Source organism: Salvelinus fontinalis, unplaced genomic scaffold (genome assembly GCF_029448725.1).
Source record: "Salvelinus fontinalis isolate EN_2023a unplaced genomic scaffold, ASM2944872v1 scaffold_0200, whole genome shotgun sequence".
Taxonomy (NCBI): Eukaryota; Metazoa; Chordata; class Actinopteri; order Salmoniformes; family Salmonidae; genus Salvelinus; species Salvelinus fontinalis.
Window position 1 is genome coordinate 237,970 of NW_026600409.1, and position 23,474 is coordinate 261,443.

General features: G+C 43.8%; 1 pseudogene; it reads left to right on the forward strand.

Moving 5' to 3' along the window:
• The first annotated feature begins 12,113 nt into the window (after nt 1–12,113).
• On the forward strand, nt 12,114–12,294 carry LOC129844376 (U2 spliceosomal RNA; annotated as a pseudogene).
• Nucleotides 12,295–23,474: the final 11,180 nt, after the last annotated feature.

Below are 23,474 nucleotides of genomic sequence, written 5' to 3' on the forward strand. Positions count from 1 at the left end.
TATAAAAATATTCTGTTTTTTCTTCTCAAAAATATTCTGTTTCATGTTTTGGGTTACTAGGCACGATTTTCAATTCGGGTTGAAATGCAATTAGGGGCCATTCAGACTTCCATGCCCACTATAGGAGCACTATACTACGGCGGCCACAAGTCAATGGGGGCCAGCCCGAGTGATTTATGGAGGTTTTAAAAAATGGATGTCTGTACATTTGCAATATGATTCAACAGTGAAAAAACATCACCAAATGGACATGATGAAATCAACACAACGAGCGATGGAGAGGAACCACTATCACTGCCCGGCCATCCGAGTTCATCGGGTCAGTCACTTTTGCTTTTCTGCAGTATTTTTGAGCATGTCAAATTCATGATGGTAAATGCCCATTGAAACATATTGCAAATGGACAGCCGTGCACCTGGTGATTACAATGCCTTTAGTGGGGAGCAAGGCGTCAACGGTTGGATAGGGAGCACCCCCCACCTGTGCCCATCCAATCCAACCGCCCCTTGTCATTTTAGATTTTTTTTTTAATCGTTATTTTCGACATTTTACTTCCTATGAAATCATATTGCAAATGGACAAAACATATGCCTTATGGACACGTAAAAAAATTATGATAATAAAATATGACAAAAGTATGTTCATACATCTTATACATGTGAAATTGACATAAAAATTGAAACAAATTCAAAAAACGGTCCAGAAAGCACTTTTTTAAAGGGGGTGATAAGTTTTTCAAATTTTTCGACTTTTGATTTTTGACTTCCTATGAGATCATATTGCAAATGTACAAAACATATGCCTTATGGACAAGTAAATAAAAAATTAAAAAATTATGATAATAAAATTTGACAAAAGTATGTTCATACAGTTCTTATATATGTGTAATTAACATAAAAATCGAAAGAATATCGAATAACGGTCCAGTAAGCACTTTTTTAAGGGGGTGATATTTTTTTTTTTTTTTTTTAATTTTCAAAATTTTACCCTTGGGTCTTGACTTGTTACATTTGCAATATGAAAAATTACGGTAAAGCGCACTCGCCATCTATAGGATTTTTGCAGTGTTACATTTGGCATTTGCCATATGGCATTTGCAATCAGTTTTGAATGAAACGACGCCGAATTGAGTGGTATTGTACATCGTGTATATGTTTCGTACGGTGCCAATAACTTCCCATTGATTTTTGTCCATTTCAGGGGGGTGTTCCCTTACTCCTGTTATCCAATTACTATAGTTATGTTCTATGGTATTATTTACACACTCTATGTGTATGTAATGTTTAATGTGTGTTTCTCCTTTCTGGAAACTTTGTCTATAGAGTTGACTGTCGATCGAACATTAGGTCTCACCCGTATAACCATCTCTGTGTCATAGGACTTTTAAAGTTAATATCTCGTATCTCACTCCCCTATATTAGGCTTCCCTCCTCCTTTTTTGACTTTATTTCAGTATTGAATATGTTAAGTTATCTTGTTCGCATAGAATTACCTAGACTATTTAGGTATTAGGACTTTATTTACATATGTCTTTTGAATTAATGCCAGTTAACCATAAGTTATCCTATTTGTACAAAACGACCGTCCTATCTAACAACACCTATTTAATATCCCTTCCTTCTTAATCTCGGGCATACGTGCCTCTGTTATTAACCTGTTTGGGCTGCAGGGGAAGTATTGAGTAGCTCTGATAAAAGGTGCCCATTTCAAACGGCCTCGTACTCAATTCTTGCTCGTACAATATGCATATTATTATTACTATTGGATAGAAAACACTCTCTAGTTTCTAAAACCGTTTGAATTATATCTGTGAGTAAAACAGAACTCATTTGGCAGCAAACTTCCTGACCAGGAAGTGGAAAGTCTGAAAACGATGCTCTGTTCTAGGGCCTGCCTATAAATGGGCATGATACGTATTAGTATACATGCACGTCATACACCTTCCACTAGATGTCAAGAGGCAGTGAGAGAAGAAATGGAGTGTTTATCTTGGTCTGAGGTGGAATAAATCCTCTTGGAATGACGTGTCACCCATTTCCTGTTTTCTGGAAAGCGCGATGATGGACCTGGAATTGCCTTCTGGAAAGCTGTCGTTATAGGCGACTACTATCTCCGGCTTTGATTTTATTTGATACATGTGACAATATCATCGTAAAGTATGTTTTTTCAATATAGTTTTATTAGATTATTGAAATTTATTCGGGACGTTAGGCGTGTTGCGTTGTGTGCCTTTGTTCAGGAAGGAGAGCTTCGCGCCACTTGGCTAGTGTGCTTGCTAATTCAAGAGGGACAAAGGACGTTCTAAAACCAAACAACAATTGTTCCCGACAAAGGACCTCTTGTACAACATTCTGATGGAAGCTCATCAAAAGTAGGACCCATTTTATGATGCTATTTCATATATCTGTCGAACTGTGTACTATTAGTTTTGCGCCCAGGTTTTGGGCACTCTCTCGCCATAACGTAAGCCTTATGTCGTAATGAAGTTATTTTTAGAATTCTAACACTGCGATTGCATTAAGAACTAGTGTATCTATCATTTCCTATACAACATGTATTTTTTTGTAATGTTTATGAATAGTTATTTGGTCAGAATAGGTGAGAGTCTAATAGAAATATCCGCACATTCTGGGAAAAAGATGCTACGTTAGCACAATGTATAACCACTGATTTCAGCTCTAAATATGCACATTTTCGAACAAAACATAAGTGTATGTATAGCCTGATGTTATAGAACTGTCATCTGATGAAGCTTCTCAAGGTTAGTCAAAAATTATATATTTTGCTGGTTTGTTACGATCGCTAACGTGCCTATTGCTTTCGCTAACGTGCCTTGATGAATGAATGCGGTAGTGTGGTAGGCTATTGTAGTCAGCTAATATAATGATATATTGTGTTTTCGCTGTAAAACACTTAAAAAATCGGAAATATTGGCTGGATTCACAAGATGTTTGTCTTTAATTTGCTGTACACCATCGATTTTTCAGAAATGTTTTATGATGAGTATTTAGGTATTTCACGTTGGTCTCTATAATTACTCTGGCTGCTTCGGTGCTATTTTTGACGGTAGCTGTGATGGTAACTGTAATGTAAAACTGATTTATACCTCAAATATGCACATTTTTCGAACAAAATATAGATTTATTGTGTAACATGTTATAGGACTGTCATCTGAGGAAGTTGTTTTTTGGTTAGTTTGGTTGGATCTTGGTTAGTTATGTTGGTTTTGTGCATGCTACCTGTGCTGTGAAAAATGTCTGTGCTTTTTCTATTTGGAGGTGAGCTAACATAAATATACGTGGTGTTTTCCCTGTAAAACATTTAAAAAATCAGACATGTTGGCTGGATTCACAAGATGTGTATCTTCCATTAGCTGTATTGGACTTGTTAATGTGTGAAAGTTAAATATTTAAAAAATATATATTTTGAATTTCGCACCCTGCACTTGAAGTGGCTGTTGTCATAAGTGTACCGGCACCGCCCTGCAGCCATAAGAAGTTAAGTTTCGTTTTATTTATGGTAGCGCACCTTACCTCAGGTCATCGCGGACCTGCTTTCCTATCAATTTTGGTTAAACTATAGAGTAGAACCCCTTTGTGAATCTGTTTGGAATACTCAAGCTCCTATCATTGAACAATTCTAAGTATTTTAGAACGTCAAATCAAAGATATTTTCAATTATTCCCCCCAAATTCGAGAATAAAGACTACTGACCTGGTCTCGCAGACTGGGAAAAGCAATGTCGGTTGGATCTAGTCACCATTCCTGTCAACCTGGGGAGTATACCGGCCTGTTATAGAGCCCCAATGTCAGGGGACAGGGCTTTATTTTACGGGACCACGGCCCGCCCGTGCACGGTTCTCGGCTTGTTACCTTCAGATGACAGGGACAGATATTTAGATCTGGCTCGAAGGACCAATTGTTAGAGGAACTTAGTTCCTATGTTGTTCATTAATACATTCCTCCCTGAAGGTAAATAATGTACAGTGGGGCAAAAAAGTATTTAGTCAGCCACCAATTGTGCAAGTTCTCCCACTTAAAAAGATGAGAGAGGCCTGTAATTTTCATCATAGGTACACTTCAACTATGACAGACAAAATGAGAAAAAAAATCCAGAAAATCACATTGTAGGATTTTTTATGAATTTATTTGCAAATTATGGTGGAAATAACTATTTGGTCACCTAAAAACAAGCAAGATTTCTGGCTCTCACAGACCTGTAACTTCTTCTTTAAGAGGCTCCTCTGTCCTCCACTCGTTACCTGTATTAATGGCACCTGTTTGAACTTGTTGTCAGTATAAAAGACACCTGTCCACAACCTCAAACAGTCACACTCCAAACTCCACTATGGCCAAGACCAAAGAGCTGTCAAAGGACACCAGAAACAAAATTGTAGACCTGCACCAGGCTGGGAAGACTGAATCTGCATTAGGTAAGCAGCTTGGTTTGAAGAAATCAACTGTGGGAGCAATTATTAGGAAATGGAAGACATACAAGATCACTGATAATCTCCCTCGATCTGGGGCTCGACGCAAGATCTCACCCCGTGGGGTCAAAATGATCACAAGAACGGTGAGCAAAAATCCCAGAACCACACGGGGGGACCTAGTGAATGACCTGCAGAGAGCTGGGACCAAAGTAACAAAGCCTACCATCAGTAACACACTACGCCGCCAGGGACTCAAATCCTGCAGTGCCAGACGTGTCCCCCTGCTTAAGCCAGTACATGTCCAGGCCCGTCTGAAGTTTGCTAGAGCATTTGGATGATCCAGAAGAAGATTGGGAGAATGTCATATGGTCAGAAGGAAACCAAAATAGAACTTTTTGGTAAAAACTCAACTCGTCGTGTTTGGAGGACAAAGAATGCTGAGTTGCATCCAAAGAACACCATACCTACTGTGAAGCATGGGGGTGGAAACATCATGCTTTGGGGCTGTTTTTCTGCAAAGGGACCAGGACGACTGATCCATGTAAAGGAAAGAATGAATGGGGCCATGTATCGTGGGATTTTGAGTGAAAACCTCCTTCCATCAGCAAGGGCATTGAAGATGAAACGTGGCTGGGTGTTTCAGCATGACAATGATCCCAAGCACAACGCCCGGGCAACGAAGGAGTGGCTTCGTAAGAAGCATTTCAAGGTCCTGGAGTGGCCTAGCCAGTCTCCAGATCTCAACCCCATAGAAAATCTTTGGAGGGAGTTGAAAGTCCGTGTTGCCCAGCAACAGTCCCAAAACATCACCGCTCTAGAGGAGATCTGCATGGAGGAATGGGCCAAAATACCAGCAACAGTGTGTGAAAACCTTGTGAAGACTTACAGAAAATGTTTGACCTCTGTCATTGCCAACAAAGGGTATATAACAAAATATTGAGAAACTTTTGTTATTGACCAAATACTTATTTTCCACCATAATTTGCAAATAAATTCATTAAAAATCCTACAATGTGATTTTCTGGATTTTTTTTCTTCTCATTTTGTCTGTCATAGTTGAAGTGAACCTATGATGAAAATTACAGGCCTCTCTCATCTTCTTAAGTGGGAGAACTTGCACAATTGGTGGCTGACTAAATACTTTTTTGCCCCACTGTACTTATGTTCAGAATCTCGCTCTGATTTGTATGTAGCATAGTTTTGTTTGATCAAATCATTTTTATATTAAAATGTAGGAACTGGGTTCGCTTCTCGGCCTTTTGGCTCAGATCAAGTGTAGTTACCTTGTCAGTGCTGCACTTGATCGGAGAAGCGATCGTAGGCCGGAGGGCGCCCGGGAAATTGTGTTATTTAATTTTGTGAAAATTATTATTCTTGTTGTTTTGTCTCACCCTTGTCTGTTCTTTTGTCCTGGGTTAGGTGGTGGTTTTGGTGGTGGGCTACAGGTGCACCAGCACCTGTAGGGTGAGTTTAAAGGCCCTCTGGTCTTTTTTCTTTCTTATTTAATTAAATTTCATTTTCCCCCCTGTTTTGTCCTGTTTTGCATCTCTCCACCCCCTTGTATCCTACCCTCCCCCCCCTTTAGCTCTTCCTACTGTTTTTGAGTTTCGTGTTGTCTGCTAGCCGAGTGGCTTGTGGGCCTGCTAGCTTAGCTTGGCTTGGCCTGCTAGCCCCCTGGCCCTCTTAGGTGTGGCAGGCTTTGTTTGTTTTTGTCTTGACTGTAGTTTCCTTGTTCCCCTCGTATCTTTGGGTTATCCCCCAAATTGCCTTTTGTTTTAGTCCCTTGTTGTTTTGTGTTGTCAGCTGGGGGACTTCTTGCTGGCTGGCCTGCTAGCTGGTTAGCCTAGCCTGGCCTGCTGGTGAGGCCTGCCAGCCTGTTCGTTCCTCAAGTTTGGCAGGTGTTGTTAGTTAGCGTGCCCCTTGTTGTTTCCCCTCCTTTTTCCCAATAATTTGTTCCCCTCCCCCCTCTTTTTGGTTTGTGTGCTTGTTTGGTTCTGTTGTAAGGCCTCTTGGCTTGTGGGCTGCTAGCTGGTAGGCTTAGCCTGGCCTGCTGGTAAGACCTGCTAGCCTCCTGGCCTTTGTTTGGTGTGTGTGGTTCAAATTTTTGTCTTTCCCCTTTGTGTCCTTCCCTTTACAAAAAAGTATTATTTCAAAAAAAATCCCCCCCCCCCCCCTAAGTGTTCCTTTCCCCTTGTTCACAAGATTAGTTTGGTGCTGTGCTAGATAGGTTGTTGTGTGTCCCGTGGTGCTGGTAGGCCCTGGTTAGCTTAGCCTAGCTGAGCCTGCTAGCATCCTCGGTTGTCTTACACCCCTCCCCCTTCCTCCCAACCCTCTTTCCCAACCCCCTCTCCCTTCCCCCGCCCCCTTTTCCTTCCCCCGCCCCTTCTTCCCCTTCCCCTCCCCCTCTTTTCACTGGTGTTGGGTTTTAAAGGGAGTGGGCCTCCATCATGTCAGCAGCACAGGCTGGCATGAGGAGGCACCATGCAGTGCGCCTCCTTTTAAAGGAGAAGGGAGGAAAAACAATGGAGTTATCCCGATTGGATTTCTCCAGGAAATTCCTCCAAAAGGAACTCGGTTTCCATCCCGCGCAGGTAAACTGCATCCTAGCCCTCCCTTATGGGAAAGGCTTTGATGTCAGTTTTGCCAGCGGCAGCTTCCTGAGGGAGTTCTGGGGGAAACTCCAGAACGCCCTGAACACCCAGGGGTCCCTCACAGCAATGTTTGAGGTGACCAAGCTGACGGATAATAGCATTAAAACTGTTATTATCCGTATGTACAACGAAACCGTACAGCCGGAGGACGTTGCAGTATGGCTGGGCAGGTACTGCAACGTGAAGGGGCCCCTGGTCCAGGTGAAGGATCCCGACGGGATCTGGACAGGGGCCTGGAGGGTCACTGTCCAGCAGAGGGAGGACCCCGGGGGCTATGGTGGGTTGAAAGCCATCCCATCCACCATAGTCCTCGGAGAGAATAGGGGCCATGTTCACTACCAGGACCAGCCCAAGCTGTGCCGTAAGTGTGGTGAACATGGCCACCTTGCAGAGGCCTGTAAAAAGGTCGTCTGCATGAAGTGCCGGGAGGTGGGCCACCGCTACGAGGAATGCACGAACGGAAGGTCGTGCAACCTCTGTGGCGAGCGGTCCCACCTCATCCGCGGCTGCCCCTTCTCCTGGGCCAACAAGGTCAGGGCCGAAAGGAGGGAGGAGGCGGCCGCGGACCGGGCTTCCGAGCGTCAGGTGGTGGCCACCGAGGCAGTTGCCGAGGACGTGGTTGTAGAGCAGGTGGTGGTGGTGGAGGAGACAGTGGTGGAGGCGGTGGCCGTAGTAGAGGGCGCGGAAGGTGCAGTGGTGGAAGAAGTGGGAGGAGAGGACAAAACCCTCCCCACCCCAATCCCCCTGCCCCAGACTAAGGTGACCCCTGAAGGAGAAAGGGCCGAGAAAGACGGCCCTGGAGAGGTTTTGAGTGAGAGCTCCCCAAGTGGGTCAGACAGTATGGAGACGGTGTCGGAAAAGCTTTTAGAGACAGCGTCAGGAGACACGGGAGAGGGAGGGGAGATTCTGGAGGAACACCTCCCCCCACGAAAAAGTATTGCAGAGGAGCTCTCTGACCCCGAACAGGGTGAGGAGAAAAAAGGAAAGGTGGAATGGGAGAGCTCCCAGGGGGAGGAAGAACCCAGAACCTTCCCTTCCAACTCCCCCAATCAAATCTCCTTTTTAAGTCCGGTTTTAACCTCCTCTCCCTGCCACCCCCCCTTGCCCCGGAGGGAGAGAGAGAATTCCCTGGGAAAGTAGCCCCCTTTTTACTGTTCAATGCCTTCTTTTCTTTTAGCACTGTTTTTACTCACCCCTTTTATGGCTTTTAAAATCACCACAATAAATGTAAGGAGCGTGAAAACAGCAGCCAGAGCACAGTCGGTTTTATCCTTTTTAGAAAGGTTTAACTCTGATGTGTTTTTATTACAGGAGTGTGGTCTACCCTTTTTATCCTCTTACAGTAAATGGGAGGATAAGTGGCAGCACGGGCCCTCCATTTGGAGTGGTTCCAATTTTAACAAGAACGACGGTGTTGCCATTTTAATCAAGACCCCACAGGTGGTGGTGAGGGGGAGCACGGTGGTGGTAGGCGGACGCGCTCTTTTAGCCAATTGTACTTTTATGGGGAGGGATTTTAATGTGCTAAATGTGTATGGTTTTAATGACAAACAAGACCGGTGCGCACTTTTAGAAGACCTGCAGTCCCACATGCTAGGGAGGGATCCTCTAGTGGTGGGTGGGGATTTTAATTGTGTTTTAAGTAGAGCAGATAGGAGAGGGGCAGGAGAGGATTTTAAGGTAGACAGGTCAAGTGTTTTATTGCAAGGGTTGTGCAGGGATTTTAAACTGACTGACTGTTTTAAAACCCTGCATCCAAGAGAGGAGGGCTTCACCTGGACCAGTGGTGATGGCACCAGAGCCTCTCGCATTGACTATCTGTTTACCCGGGACTGTCCCCCAACTGATGCTAGAATAACCCCTGCTTTCTTCTCAGATCACGTAATGCTGACGTGCACCCTTTCACTAACATCGGGTGTGACTGTGGGAAGAGGGCCCTGGAAATTGAACTGCTCCCTTTTAGAGGATGATAGAGTAGTTAGTCAGTACCGGGAGCAGTTCAGCCAGTGGCAGACGCTACAGGACTTCTTTGACACACGAGCACAGTGGTGGGAAATGGTGAAGGGAAGGACGAGGACCTTCTTTAGAGAGATAGGAAAGAAAAAAAGCAGAGAAAAAGATAGACGCATGGTGGGACTGCAAAAGCGACTGGAAAGGTATTTTAACTTATGCCAACAGGGCCTTGATTTTAACCAAGAAATCCAAGAAGTAAAGAAGGAAATGGCATTTTTAGCAGAACAGAAAAGTAAGGGGGTTATTTTAAGAAGCAAAGAAAGGGAACTAGAAGAGGGGGAGAAGTGCACTAGGTACTTTTTTAAGAAAATAGTTAGTAAGGGTAGGACAATAACAGGGTTAAAAAACAAGGATGGGGTTTTAAAAACAGACACAGAAGAAATAAAGGAAGTGGTCGAGGATTTTTATGGGGAACTGTTCGGGGTAAAAGAAGTATGTGAAGAAACGATGGGGGACCTTTTAACATACATTGACAAGACCTTACCCAACACAGACGACCTGATAAAAGACCTGACGAGGACAGAAATTGACCAAGGACTGAAACATTTTAAGAGGGGTAAATCACCGGGGGAGGACGGCCTCCCTTTGGAGTTTTATCTGACCTTTTGGGATGTTTTAGCCGACGAACTTCTGACTGTTTTTACGGACTTTGAACACCTTGACAGACTACCTGACAGTTTTAGAGTGGGGATTGTGACTCTTTTATATAAGAAAAACGACAGGACGGACCTGAAGAACTGGAGACCGATTACCCTTTTAAACTTTGACTGTAAACTTTTTACCAAGGTTTTAACACTCAGAATGTCTTCTGTTTTAGGGGAGGTGATCCACCCGGACCAAACCTGTGCCATCCCCGGAAGGAAGATCACGGACAGCCTGATACTGATCCGAGATGCCATCTGTTATGCGAGAGACAGAAACATGCGGCTTGTAGTCCTAAATTTAGATTTTGAAAAAGCCTTTGATCGGGTCTCGCACCAGTACCTCCTTAAGGTACTTCAAAAAATGGGTTTCCCGGACAGGTTTTTAGCTTGGGTGGGACTGCTGTACGGGGACATTACCAGCAAAATCCTCGTAAATGGGCATCTGTCAAAAGCGGTGGGAGTACACTGCGGCGTCCGTCAGGGCTGTCCATTATCTCCCCTTCTGTTCGTGGCCTGCATTGAACCACTGGCACAGGTCTTGAGAAGGGACCAACGGATCAGTGGGGTGGGTATCCCGGGGAGTGGGGGGATGACCGCCAAGTGCGTTTTTTACATGGACGACGTCAACATTTTATGTACCGACCTTTTATCCATCGACAGGACCCTGGACAGGACCGACTGGTACGGACGAGCCTCTGGGGCGAGACTGAACAGAGACAAGACCGAGGCCCAATTTTTTGGACCATGGGCAGACCCAGACTTGACCAGACTACCACTGACGGTCAAAACAACGGACATAAGGGTACTGGGGGTAAAATTTGACAGGGAGGGAGGAGGTAGTGGCAACTGGACCGGGATTTTAGGGACAGTAAGACAGAGACTGGGTTTTTGGGGACTACGACAGCTGACTTTTGAGGGCAAGGTTTTAATCATTAAAGCTGTGATTTTACCTGTGCTTTTATTAATCAGTTCTGTTTTTATCCCCCCACGAAGGAGTCTTTTAGCCCTGGAGCGGATGCTGTTCTACTTCCTGTGGGGAAGCAAGTGGGAGAGGCTGAGGAGGGAGGTGGTCAAGAGGCCCAGGTCCAAGGGGGGGAAAGGCTTGCCTGACCTCTACTTGTTCCTGGGCAGCCGCTACACAGCGTTACATCTCACTCTTGCCACCTCCCCGGTCAACAACAAGACCCAGGCCCTCGCACGGTTCTGGCTGGGATCTTACCTCAGGACCCTGAGGCTGATCCCAGTCGACCTGCGAGCCCCAGTCTCTTTCCTGCTCCCCACTCACTACGTCCAGCTCCAGAAATTTTTAAGACATTTTAAACTGGAAAAAGAAGCAGTCACGGTTTTAACTAAACACCGCTCTCTTCTCTCTCTTGTGCAGGATCGGGAACCAGTGTGTCCAGTACGCGGGCTTGCTATAGGCGAGCCCACAACGGTTTGGCGTAATGTGGCCCATCCTGCTCTCCTGAATCGGCACCGGGACCTGTCCTGGATGGTCGCCCACGAGATCCTCCCGGTCAGGGCCGTCATGCACTCACGGGGCATGGCGAGAACATCCGTGTGCCCCCGACCAGGCTGCGGCCAAGAGGAGTCGGTGAGGCACCTGCTCTGTGAGTGCAGAGCCGCCAGGGACCTGTGGAAGGAAGCAGGCCCCCTGATCACTCCGTGTCTGCCAGCAGGGGAGGACCTAACGCCTCAGCTCGTGCTGTACGGGGTGGGCCGAAGGCCCATTCCATCGAAGGCCTTCACCAAGCTCTGGCCCACCCTCACGTGCCTGAAGGACGCCCTGTGGTCCTCCCGTAACCTGCTGGTAGCGAAGAACGTAGAGACCACCCCCCAGGCAGTGGCTATGGTAGCCACGGAAGCCCTGGGGTGGTACAAAAGGAAGGGGGCCTCGACCCCATACGAAGGGTCCCCCACAACACCCTAGGTCCCGGCGGCCACGGCCTGACAGCGCTGCGGCGCCTAGGGCGAAGCGCCTAGGGGAGGGATCTCCTCTGGGCCCCGAAGGACGGGACGGTGGCTTATTCAGAGGAGCAGGATGAGGCAAGTTTGATAAGGACTCACCCCGCTCCTGTACAAGGGACCGAAGACAGCTTTTTAACAAAGTGACTTTTTAACATGTTTTCCATGTCTTAAAAATGTTTTACTTTTGTTAAATCATTCGTACACATTTTAAATGGCTTTACAGATTTGATGTTTTTACAAGGAAAGTACTTTTATTCATGGTTGTTTTCATTGGTTTTAACAACATGTACTTTTTAACAAATTTAAATGTAATGTCCAAATGCTGTGTTTTATGCCTTATTGCCGTTTTTATGTGTATGAAATGATGTTAAAAAAATGTATGAGCTGTTTTAAAGGAAATGTGTTAATAAAACTTTTCCAAAAGAAAAAAAAAAAATCTGTTCTTATCAGTTTAATATCTGATACGTCCCCTATCTGGGGACCATATATTAAATAGATTTTTGGAATAGGGAGATGGAATAGGGGCTTGCTCCGTCCACTCCACGCATCGACCTGGTATTGCAGTACCTCCAGGAACGGTGCACCCCCTGTCGTTGTAAATATAAATCAGGCGTTGATTCGTTTTTAATTTTTAAGGATCATAATCTATATTGTATTTTCACATTGGACAAGTTCATTTTAGTGTCAGTGATGGCTAGATACTGCTGGTCAAGTCGGTCACCGTTATATTGACTTTGATAGCTGATGTGAATGGTGCGTTAATCTTTTTAAAAAGTTTTCGTCACATGCACGGGATACAGGGTGTAAACGGTACAGTGAAATGCTTAGTTGCAACCTCTCCTCAACAGTGCAATACACACGATCAAAAATATACACAAATAGCTAAGTAATAAAGTAGTTATAAAAATGGTTATGATTGGATATATATATACACAAGAAGACTATACAGTTCAAACTATGAAATGTGCTAAAGTCATGTACTGGTAACATGGACTGCCTCACATACCGGTAACGTTATCTGATGTATTTGTCTGAAGTCATTATTTGATAGGCCTGCTATTTTCACAAGACTCAAATATATGACTCATCTGCCTGTATTAAAGTAACTATGTCTATTTATCCCATTGATTCTATTTCAATGATTTCACACTGCACTTTTTCAAGTGACATAAACTTGATATAGTGTAGTAAGAGTTATTCCTTCACTTACGGCATTATTACATATCATATATACACAATACAGTCACTGGCTTACGGCCATACCAGTCTCAATACGCCTGGTCTCGGAAGCTAAGCAGGGTCGGGCCTGGTTAGTACTTGTATGCTACGCTGCCTGGGAATACCAGGTGCAGTAAGCTTTTTTGTCCAGCAGGGTGTACTCTTGTACTATTTAATCAGGGAGCAACTGTCTTTATGTATTACAGTTTCTCTCAATCGGCCATATAATGCATCCTGTTGTCACGTGTTAGAGTAGGGTAAAATTAACCTGTTCACGGTGGTCTAAACCCAGCTCACGTTCCCTATTAGTGGGTGAACAATCCAACGCTTGGTGAATTCTGATTCACAATGATAGGAAGAGCCGACATCGAAAGATCAAAAAGTGACGTCGCTATGAACGCATTGCCCCCACAAGCCAGTTATTGCTGTGGTAACTTTTCTGACACAAATTCAGAGGGATCGTGAGGCCCTGCTTTCACGGCCTGTATTCATACTGAAAATCAAGATTAAGCGAGCTTTTGCCCTCCTGCTCCACGGGAAGTTCCTGTCCTCCCTAAGCTTGCCTTGGGACACCTGCGTTACTGTTTGACAGGTGTACCGCCCCAGTCAAACTCCTCACCTGCCACTGTCCCCAGAGCGGGTCGCACCCGGGGCTCGCCTCCCCGCCTTACCGGGTAGGTGAAAAACGATAAGAGTAGTGGTATTTCAGCGGTGGCCGAGGCCTCCCACTTATTCTACACCTCTCATGTCTCTTCACAGTGCCAGACTAGAGTCAAGTTCAACAGGGTCTTCTTTCCCCGCTGATTCCGTCAAGCCCATTCCCTTGGCTGTGGTTTCGGTAGATAGTAGATAGGAACAGTGGGAATCTCGTTCATCCATTCATGTACGTCACTAATTAGATGACGAGGCATTTGGCTACCTCAAGAGACTCTTAATTATGTCCCGCCGTTTACCCCCGCTTTAGCAAATTTCCTCACTTTGACATGAAGGGGTCACAGCCACCCCGAAGGTGGTTTGACTGCGACCGCGAAGCGTAGAATGCTACGATCAGATATCATCAAATTGACAACCATTCGAGTCACGCCTGGTGGTATCATCAGGCTTTTCTGTCTTACAAACTGGACATCAGTTGCCGCTACTAACCTTCAGAGGACTTTAACTGGGTTTTTACACCCAATCGACATCAAGTGCCAGAGCAATACTTATAGACTTGAGAACCAAATACCCATCGCAGTGCAACTCTGGACGTGCGCAGTCCACGAGAAGTGTCCGGCGCACGTCCAGAGTTGCAGCCTCCAACCGCCTCCAACCAACCCCCCCCCCCCCCCCCCCCCCCTCCCACCGGTCCTCCGACGGACACCACCCCGACGAACCTCCGCACGCAGCTCCTTGCGAGACCACGCACGAGAGACCGCGAGATGAGGCAAACAAATTAACTTCCAATGGTGGTGAGAGGAGGGCCACGGTGCAACTGCTCCCCCAGCCGCGGCTCGAGCCCAGCCCCGCTTCACACCCCAGCTCAACCGACCCAGCCCTTAGAGCCAATCCTTATCCCGAAGTTACGGATCTGACTTGCCAACATCCCTTACCTACATTGTTATAACATGCCAGAGGCTGTTCACCTTGGAGACCTGCTGCGGATATTGGTACGGCCCGGTGTGAGATTTACACCCTCTCCCCTGGATTTTCAAGGGCCAGAGAGAGCTCACCAGACGCCGCCGAAACCGTAACGCTTTCCAGGGCTTGGGACCCTCCCTCGGAGTGAACCCATTCCAGGGCGCCCTGCCCTTCACAAAGAAAAGAGAACTCTACCCGGAGTATTTCTGTTTTTGAATTTGGCGCTCTGCAATTTCACTGGATGTTGGCCAGGTGGGACAGTAGCGTCCCACACCCCCTAGAGAGGTTAAAACTCCTCTGGTCAGAAGATACTATCGTCAATAAGCACTAAAGCAGTTAAAGTCTACGAATGAGGTAGCGGTGCAGGAGAGAGACAATTTCACAGTTGCACTACTGTTTTGAAGCTGAATGTAATGTTTATCAGTGTCTACATGTGTACTAATATTCAGACACGTTGTTTCTATCTTTATATATAATTGTTACTGTGGCGTAAATAAGGAAATACAATTGGTAGTGGTGTAAATTAATAAAGTAAAAATACAACCTTTTTTATGTAAATCGCATGTTATAGAAGGGTCCAGACACCATTTTTGTGATTTCACATGTTTAAGTAAAATGTACCCCAAAGAGCCAATCACTTCTTCATCGTCTTTATGTAGTATGGAGGTCATGAAAAAACGTGAACAAAATCTAATAAAACACCCCAAGACGTCCTTTTAGAAATGGCTCTCAGTATAATGATGTACACATAAAGTTGTTTCATTACGAACTTTACCTGCAAGGTTATATTCCATTTTCCGCGACTCGGGCCATCTCGAGTGATTCCATTTTCCATGTAGTCTGCTGCTACAGGTAACTGCAGAAATAAAGGAAACTCCATCATATAGTGCCTTTTTAAGTATGCGGAGGACATGGCTCTGGTAGGACTCTTTAAAAAAAAAAAGATGCTTTGTCAGATGGGGACAGCAATTTTAAACAGACCAACAACAGATCATCAACCGTCAACGTCCTCCATATCAATGTGGAAAAGACAAAGGAGCTGATCATCAATGGCAACAACTTGCCAATGTCCCAACCACTCTCTCTGAATGACCAACCAGTGGAGGTGGTTGAGTGTTTTAAATACCTAGGGACACAAATTGATAACAAGCTGAGTTTTACAGAGAATGCAGACTGTATTTTTAAATTAGCAAGCTAACGCCTGTTCTTAATCAGGAAATTAAAGGGGTTTGGGGTCAGCCAGGATGTTCTGGAGAGCGTGTACAGCAGCTTGGTGGAGCGTATCCTCACGTTCAATATGACAGTCTGGTATAGTAATCTGAGCTGGTAGAGAGCATCCTCACGTTCAATATGACAGTCTGGTATGGTAATCTGAGTGTGAGGAGCAAAAGCAAACTGACCAGAATAGTAAACACAGCCAGCAAAGCAATTGGTCGACCACAGGCACATTTGAGCAGTCTGTTTCACAATGCAACCAAAAAGAAGGCACTGGCTGTCATTGGCGACCCCTCCCACCGTCTATACCCGCAGTTCGAGAGGTTTCCCTTCTGTTCGGCGCTTCAAGAATGCCCATCGCCAAAAAGAACGTGTTCAAGAAGAACGTGTTCAAACATTCATTCGTTCCTTGTGTAACCGATGTGAAATGGCTAGCAAGTTAGCGGGGTGCGCGCTAATACCATTTCAATTGGTGACGTCTCTCGCTCTGAGACCTTGAAGTAGTTGTGGAGCGATGGTTTGTGGGAGGCAGTTGTAGATGTGTACAGAGGGTCCCTGGTTCGAGCCCAGGTAGGGGCGAGGAGAGGGACGGAAGCAGTACTGTTACACTTGTGCTGTTGGACTACTAAATGCAAAGTAAATCGTATTGGTATATGTACTTATCTTTATTTATTTATACAAATATTTTTCTCCCCAATTTTCGTGGTATCCAATTGGTAGTGTCTACTGTCTTATCGCTGCAACTTCCGTACGGACTCGGGAGAGGCAAAGGTCGAGAGCCATGCGTCCTCCGAAACACAACCCAACCTAGCCGCACTGCTTCTTGACACAACGCACATCCAACCCAGAAGCCAGCCGCACCAATGTGTCGGAGGAAACACCATACACCTAGCAACCTGGTCAGCATCCACTTCACCCAGCCCGCCACAGGAGTCGCTTGTGCGCGATGAGACAAGGATATCCCTGCCGGCCAAACCCTCCCTAACCCGGACGACACTGGGCCAATTGTGCGCCTCCCAGTTACGGCCAGCTGCGGCAGGGCCTGGGCTCGAACCCAGAATCTCTGGTGGCACAACCTTAGACCACTGTGCCACCCGGGAGGCCCCATATGTACTTATCTATCTAGTGCAGTTGGAACAGTAGTCGTTGTGAGTGTATGTCCTCTAAGTTGTTAGTGTATGCAACATGGTTTAAATGTGATGTGAGAATGTATGTGTATGTGATTATTTTAATGAAGGTGATGCCAAAGAAAAATTGGACAATAAAGTTTTATTCTATTCTAATAGTGTGTTGGGCCACCACGAGCCACCAGAACAGCTTCAATGCGCCTTGGCATAGATTCTACAAGTGTCTGGAACTTCCTGTGTGGAAGCACAATATACGTTTAATATACTTTGTATCCCTCATTTACTCAAAGTGTTTCCTTTATTTTGGAAGTTAAATGTGAAATGGACTGTGTTATCGCTCGAGTCGCAACAAAATGGAATAAAACGTTGCGGACAAAGTTCGGAATGACACAATTTAATGTGTACAACATCTGAAGACCTCCATCACTATACTGAGAGCTTTTCAGTTTAATAAAAGGACGTATTTGGGTGTTTTTTGTGGCGCCTTTGTTTATGTTTTTTGGGGGCCCATACTGCTAAACAAGGACGAGGAAGTGATTCGCTGGTTGGGGTAAGGTTCTCAAAAACATGTGAAATCACAAAAAGTGTTTGAACCGTTTAACCCTTTAATAAAATAAATTCTATAAAAAATTGTGAAATAGGACACTTCTCCTTTAATGAGAGGAGACTGGGCATGGTTATAACATGTCTCAGAGATTGTTAGAGCTACTACATTCAACATGTGATAGGAACAACTGTCTGCTACAAATTAGTATTGGTATTGTATCTCTAAATCAAACAGGCAAGGTGTGACTGAGTTGTTGTAAAACAGGAAACTTCTCCTTTAAGTCGTTTTTTGGGGTATCTGTACTTTACTATTGATATTTTCTGGCAACTTTTACTCCACTAAATTCCCGAAAGAATATATGTACTTTTTACTCCTATACATTTTACCTGACACCCAAAAGTACTGTTTACATTACAAATGGTCAGGCAGGACAGCAATATGGCCCAATTAACACGTTGTCATTCCAACTGCCTCTGATCTGGCGGGCTCACTAAACACAAATACTACATTTGTAAATTATGCCTGAGTGTTGGAATGTGCCCCTGGCTATCCGTAAATAAAAATAAAATAAATAAAATAAAAAAACTGGAAAATCATGCCATCTGGTTTGCTTAAAGATGCGCTATGCAAAAATTCCTCAATTTCCTGGTTGCAAAATGTTTCGTTTGTGGCAAATCAAGCAATTGTTGTGTAGAGAATCATTGTACAATCTAAACCGCGGTGAAATATATTTTCCATAACCAACTGGGGTATCTGGAGTGATCAGAGAGTAGACTAAAGAAGTGAAGTAGACAAACTGCCAGTGAAGAAGTTCTATGAAATGAGTATGTGTAGTTACTAGGCTTGGGCGTAATTCCGTATATACCAGCATACTTGGAAAAAGGCATAGGATGGTTTTTCAATGCCATTGAAAATATTTTCTTTGAAGTAAAATATTTGTAGCTACTTTTTAAGTAAATACCCGCAGTTAACTTATGCAATACGTTAGGAGATAAAGAACAGTGCGTTCTTATTTGCTTCTGTCACATTATTATGTAGTTTACGGTAGTCTCCCAGTCACGTGGTGTTTGATTACAAGCAGACAACGAGAAGAGACCTGAGTGTGCACGCAAGATGGCGATCAGTCAGTGTAGATATGTTTTTTAGTAGCTGAAGGAATTATTGGATTTCCTCTCCCAAACCCCGACCAGTCGCAAAACAACATTGAATAAAACGTTGCGGATAATGTTCGGAACGACACAATTCCATGTGTACAAAGTCTAAAGATCCGCATCACTATCCTGAAACGTTTGCCGTTTCTAAAAGGACTTGATTTTTCTCGGCCCCCATACTGCTAAACAAGGATGAGGGCGCGATATGCTGGTTGGGGTAAGGTTCTCAAAAATATGTGAGATCACAAAAAGACTGTCTGGACCCTTCTATAAAAAATGTTTCACATAAAAATGAGTGATTTGGTGTAGGGGATGGTTGTAACACTTTTGCATTTTTTTGCATTTCTAGTACATTCAAAATGTGAATAGGAACACCTGTCTGCTACAAATTGGTATTGGTTTTATCTCTCTAAATCAAACAGACAAGGTGTGACTGTCTCAAACACAAGGAGTGAAATGTTACAAATTCCCCCACCTCCCGGGTCAGTTGTAACAGGCCTTGGGGTGAAATGTTCCAAATTCCCCCACGTCCCGGGTCAGTTGTAACAGGCCTTGGGGTGAAATGTTCCAAATTCCCCCACCTCCCGGGTCAGTTGTAACAGGCCTTGGGGTGAAATGTTCCAAATTCCCCCACCTCCCGGGTCAGTTGTAACAGGCCTTGGGGTGAAATGTTCCAAATTCCCCCACCTCCCGGGTCAGTTGTAACAGGCCTTGGGGTGAAATGTTCCAAATTCCCCCACCTCCCGGGTCAGTTGTAACAGGCCTTGGGGTGAAATGTTCCAAATTCCCCCACCTCCCGGGTCAGTTGTAACAGGCCTTGGGGTGAAATGTTCCAAATTCCCCCTCCTCCCGGGTCAGTTGTAACAGGCCTTGGGGTGAAATGTTCCAAATTCCCCCACCTCCCGGGTCAGTTGTAACAGGCCTTGGAGTGAAATGTTCCAAATTCCCCCACCTCCCGGGTCAGTTGTAACAGGCCTTGGGGTGAAATGTTCCAAATTCCCCTACCTCCCGGGTCAGTTGTAACAGGCCTTGGGGTGAAATGTTCCAAATTCCCCCACCTCCCAGGTCAGTAGTAACAGGCCTTGGGTTGACATGTAACAGTTTGACATAGTTCTAATATCATGACATGCAACAAGATATTGAAAGCCTTAATTGGGAACATGAGAACAACATGTTTAACATTGTGTAGCAGAAATAAGTCATAATACAAATCAGAAAATGTTTTTTATTTTGACACTCCATTAACTGTCCCTTCTCAACTAAACAACATCATCTGACAATTTAACATCTGCATTTAACTGAATGTGTGTGGTGTGAGTGAATTTGAGAGAGAGCAGGGGTGTGAGTGAATGTTGGACATGTTAACAGTTTAGACAGTGGTATGGTAGTCCTGGGGTACAGGCTTGGTGGGCCCATCATTTGTATTCCCAGCACTGCACCCAGACCTCATTAGGCTTGTTACAACTAACCCTGATGCTTGCAGCCTTTGGTTAGCTTCAATTTTAGCTACATGTTTAAACTTTAGCATTGCTAACTTGCATAAAATCTATATTTATTTTTTATTTAACTAGGAAAGTCAGTTAAGAACAAATTCTTATTTTCAATGAAAATAAGAATTTGGGGCAGAACGGCAGAATTTTACCTTGTCAGCTCGGGGATTAGATCTTGCAACCTTTCGGTTACTAGTCCAACGCTCTAACCACCAGGCTACTTGCCGCCCCATATCTACACAAACTGGTTATAAACCTGAAATAAGTTTGGTGAATCTAACTACAAAGCAGGTGATGCCGTCACAAAAACAAATTTTGCCCCAAAAATGTCTTTCTTACTTCAAACTCATATTTTGTTTTTCAATAAGGGTCTTGCTTCTTCACATGAGGGTTGAGGACCAAACTGAGCATGTGCACAGTGAGTCACATGATTTTAGCTTGTTCCTGCTTGACGATATTAAGTGTTACAATTATCCTGTGTTACAACCATCCCCGGTCTCCCCTAAAATAGGAAACTTCTCCTTTTAACTAAACTCAGAAAAAAAAGAAAGAAACGTCCTCACTGTCAACTGCGTTTATTTTCAGCAAACTTAACGTGTAAGGCATCTCACAGTACACAGTACGGACGTTGCAATTTATTGCCCTGGCCACATCTGCAGTCCTCATGCCTCCTTGCAGCATGCCTACGGCACGTTCATGCAGATGAGCAGGGACCCCGGGCATCTTTCCTTTGGTGTTTTTCAGTCAGTGGAAAGGCCTATTTAGTGTCCTAAGTTTTCATAACTGTAACCTTAATTGCCTACCATCTGTAAGCTGTTAGTGTCTTAATAATAACCGTTCCACGGGTGCATGTTCATTAATTGTTTATGGTTCATTGACCAAGCATCTTCATTTACAATGAAGATCTGTGAAGTTATTTGGATTTTTATGAATTATCTTTGAAAGACCGGGTCCTGAAAAAGGGCCGTTTTTTGTTGTTGCTGAGTTTAGTTTACTATTGATATTTCCTGGCAACTTTTACTCCACTACATTCCTAAAGAATATATGTAATTTTTACTCCCATACATTTTTACTAACTCCCAAAAGTACTTGTTACATTTCGAATGCTCAGGCAGGAGAGCATATGGTCCAAATCACGCGTTGCCATCCCTACTGCCTCTGATCTCAGACTCACTAAACGCAAATATTGCGTTTGTAAATGATGTCTGAGTGTTGGAGTGTGCCCCTGGCCGTATATATATATATATATATATACATCAAAACAGTCTGGTTTGCTTAAAGATGCGTGATGCAGAAATCCCTCTTCCATTTCCTGGTTGCATGAATTTGAATAATACGGATCATTTCAGTTTGGGACAAAACAAGCGGTGTGGAGAATCATTGTACCATCTAAACCGCTGTGAAATAACTTTTCCATAACCACAAATATTGTACAGTGCATTCGGAAAGTGTTCAGACCCCTTTAATTTTTCCACATTTTATTACATTACAGCTTTATTCTAAAATTGATTAAATTGTTTTTCCCCCCTCATCAATCTACACACAATACCCCATAATGACAAAGTAAAAATTGAAATACCACATTTACATAAGTATTCAGACCCTTTACTCAGTACTTTGTTGAAGCACCTTTGGCAGCGATTACAGCCTTGATTCTTCTTGGGTATGACGCTACAAGCTTGGCACACCTGTATTTGGGGAGTTTCTCCCATCGCCACAGAGGAACTCTGGAGCTCTGTCAGATTGAATACTTATGTAAAATGTTAGTTTGTTTTTAATATATTTGCAAAAATGTCTAAACCCGTTTTCGGTTTTTAATATTGGGTATTGTGTGTAGATTGATGAGGAAAACATTTTTATTTAATCCATTTTTGAATAAGGCTGTAACGTAACAATGTGGAAAAAGTCAAGGGGTCTGAATACTTTCCGAATGCGCTGTAGTTATCCTCTATTCAGGTGTACAAAACCAAAAGTAAAAGACAACAACTAAACTTAGGAAGGGGAAGCATAGAAATATCACACATAGAACATATCTACCGCTTCTTAGACTTGCTTTCAATGAGACTGACAGATCTATAACTCACATTTCTATGTGCATTTGGTCAGGTTGCCTAAAAAGTTACATATTGTAGCTTTAATATAAGGAATTTGATGTATAGCAGTTACTTTTTACTTTTACTGAAATATAACAATTGAGTACTTTTTTCCCGACACTAACCATTGGGTGTGAGTGAAATAATACGGTGAAGACAAGGTTATTCAGGAAAATAGTACATAGTGCTGCCTAAAACATACTGCAACCTTGTACTAAATGTTTTTTTGAGTCATTTATATTAATTTAGGAAATCTACTGTAGGTTAAGTGCACTTACGTTGTGTAATTTAAAGTATGTGTGTCTAATGTGAATTCATGTTTTGTTTTCAATGTTTAGCTACCTGATCTGTTGAAATGAGATAATTTAACAAGAAAAATGTAATATATATTTAGAGAATAAAGAATGCGCCAGAACTGTCAAGAAAATAACTTTAGTGTCCGTTTCTCTTTATTACTACTGGCCGACTCAGATTAAGTCTGAGGGCGGTAACATCAACAGTGAGGACAAACCCAGCCTGCCACTCTCCTTCCACACTGAGTAGAAACCTACAGTCACTGGGTCCTGATTGTGACAGTGGAGCCCAGTTTGCACTGCAGGATCCAGAGATGGCATCAGTGAAGCTGGAGGACTGCAGTCAAACACTGGAGCTGAATGTTAACATTAAAGATGAAGAAGATGAGGAGAAGATTAGGACAACTGTTAGTCATGGTAAGAGCAGGTTCTATCTATCTATAAGTTATCTTAATAAATTAGACCTCCATAAGTTATGACCCAGTCTACTGCTAGGTTGAATTCTGTCATTCTGACATCACATCCCTGAGAAACTCCAGACTGCACAACAAAGCTTGTTTTTCATTCCAACTTTCCACTGTGTATGGAAAGTTACTGTAGAACTGTTTCATGATGAACTGTTTCAATGAGAAGGTAGATGTATATTTCATGCTACTCAGACTTGCATGGTTTGATACCAGTATTGCCAGCATTTTTTAAAATTCAATTCCGGTTAATTGAACACTGAAATGACAGTTATCATCATCCTTTGAAAAGAGGAACATTTGGAATTGGAATATGGTTTGCTTTCTGAATGAACTCCAATAGAAATGGAATTGACCCCAACCCTGGTGGTTGCTAACTTGTGATAGTGAGTGGAGGATGATATGGCTCATAATTTTCACTCCTTTTGCCCCTTTTTGCCTTCAACTCTTATCCACTTTTAGAAATAGTTTTATTCCCTTTTGTATTGAACAGCCTACTGATATGAAGTCATATGTATATCTCACCACCTGACTGGTTCTTCTGATGTTGTTCA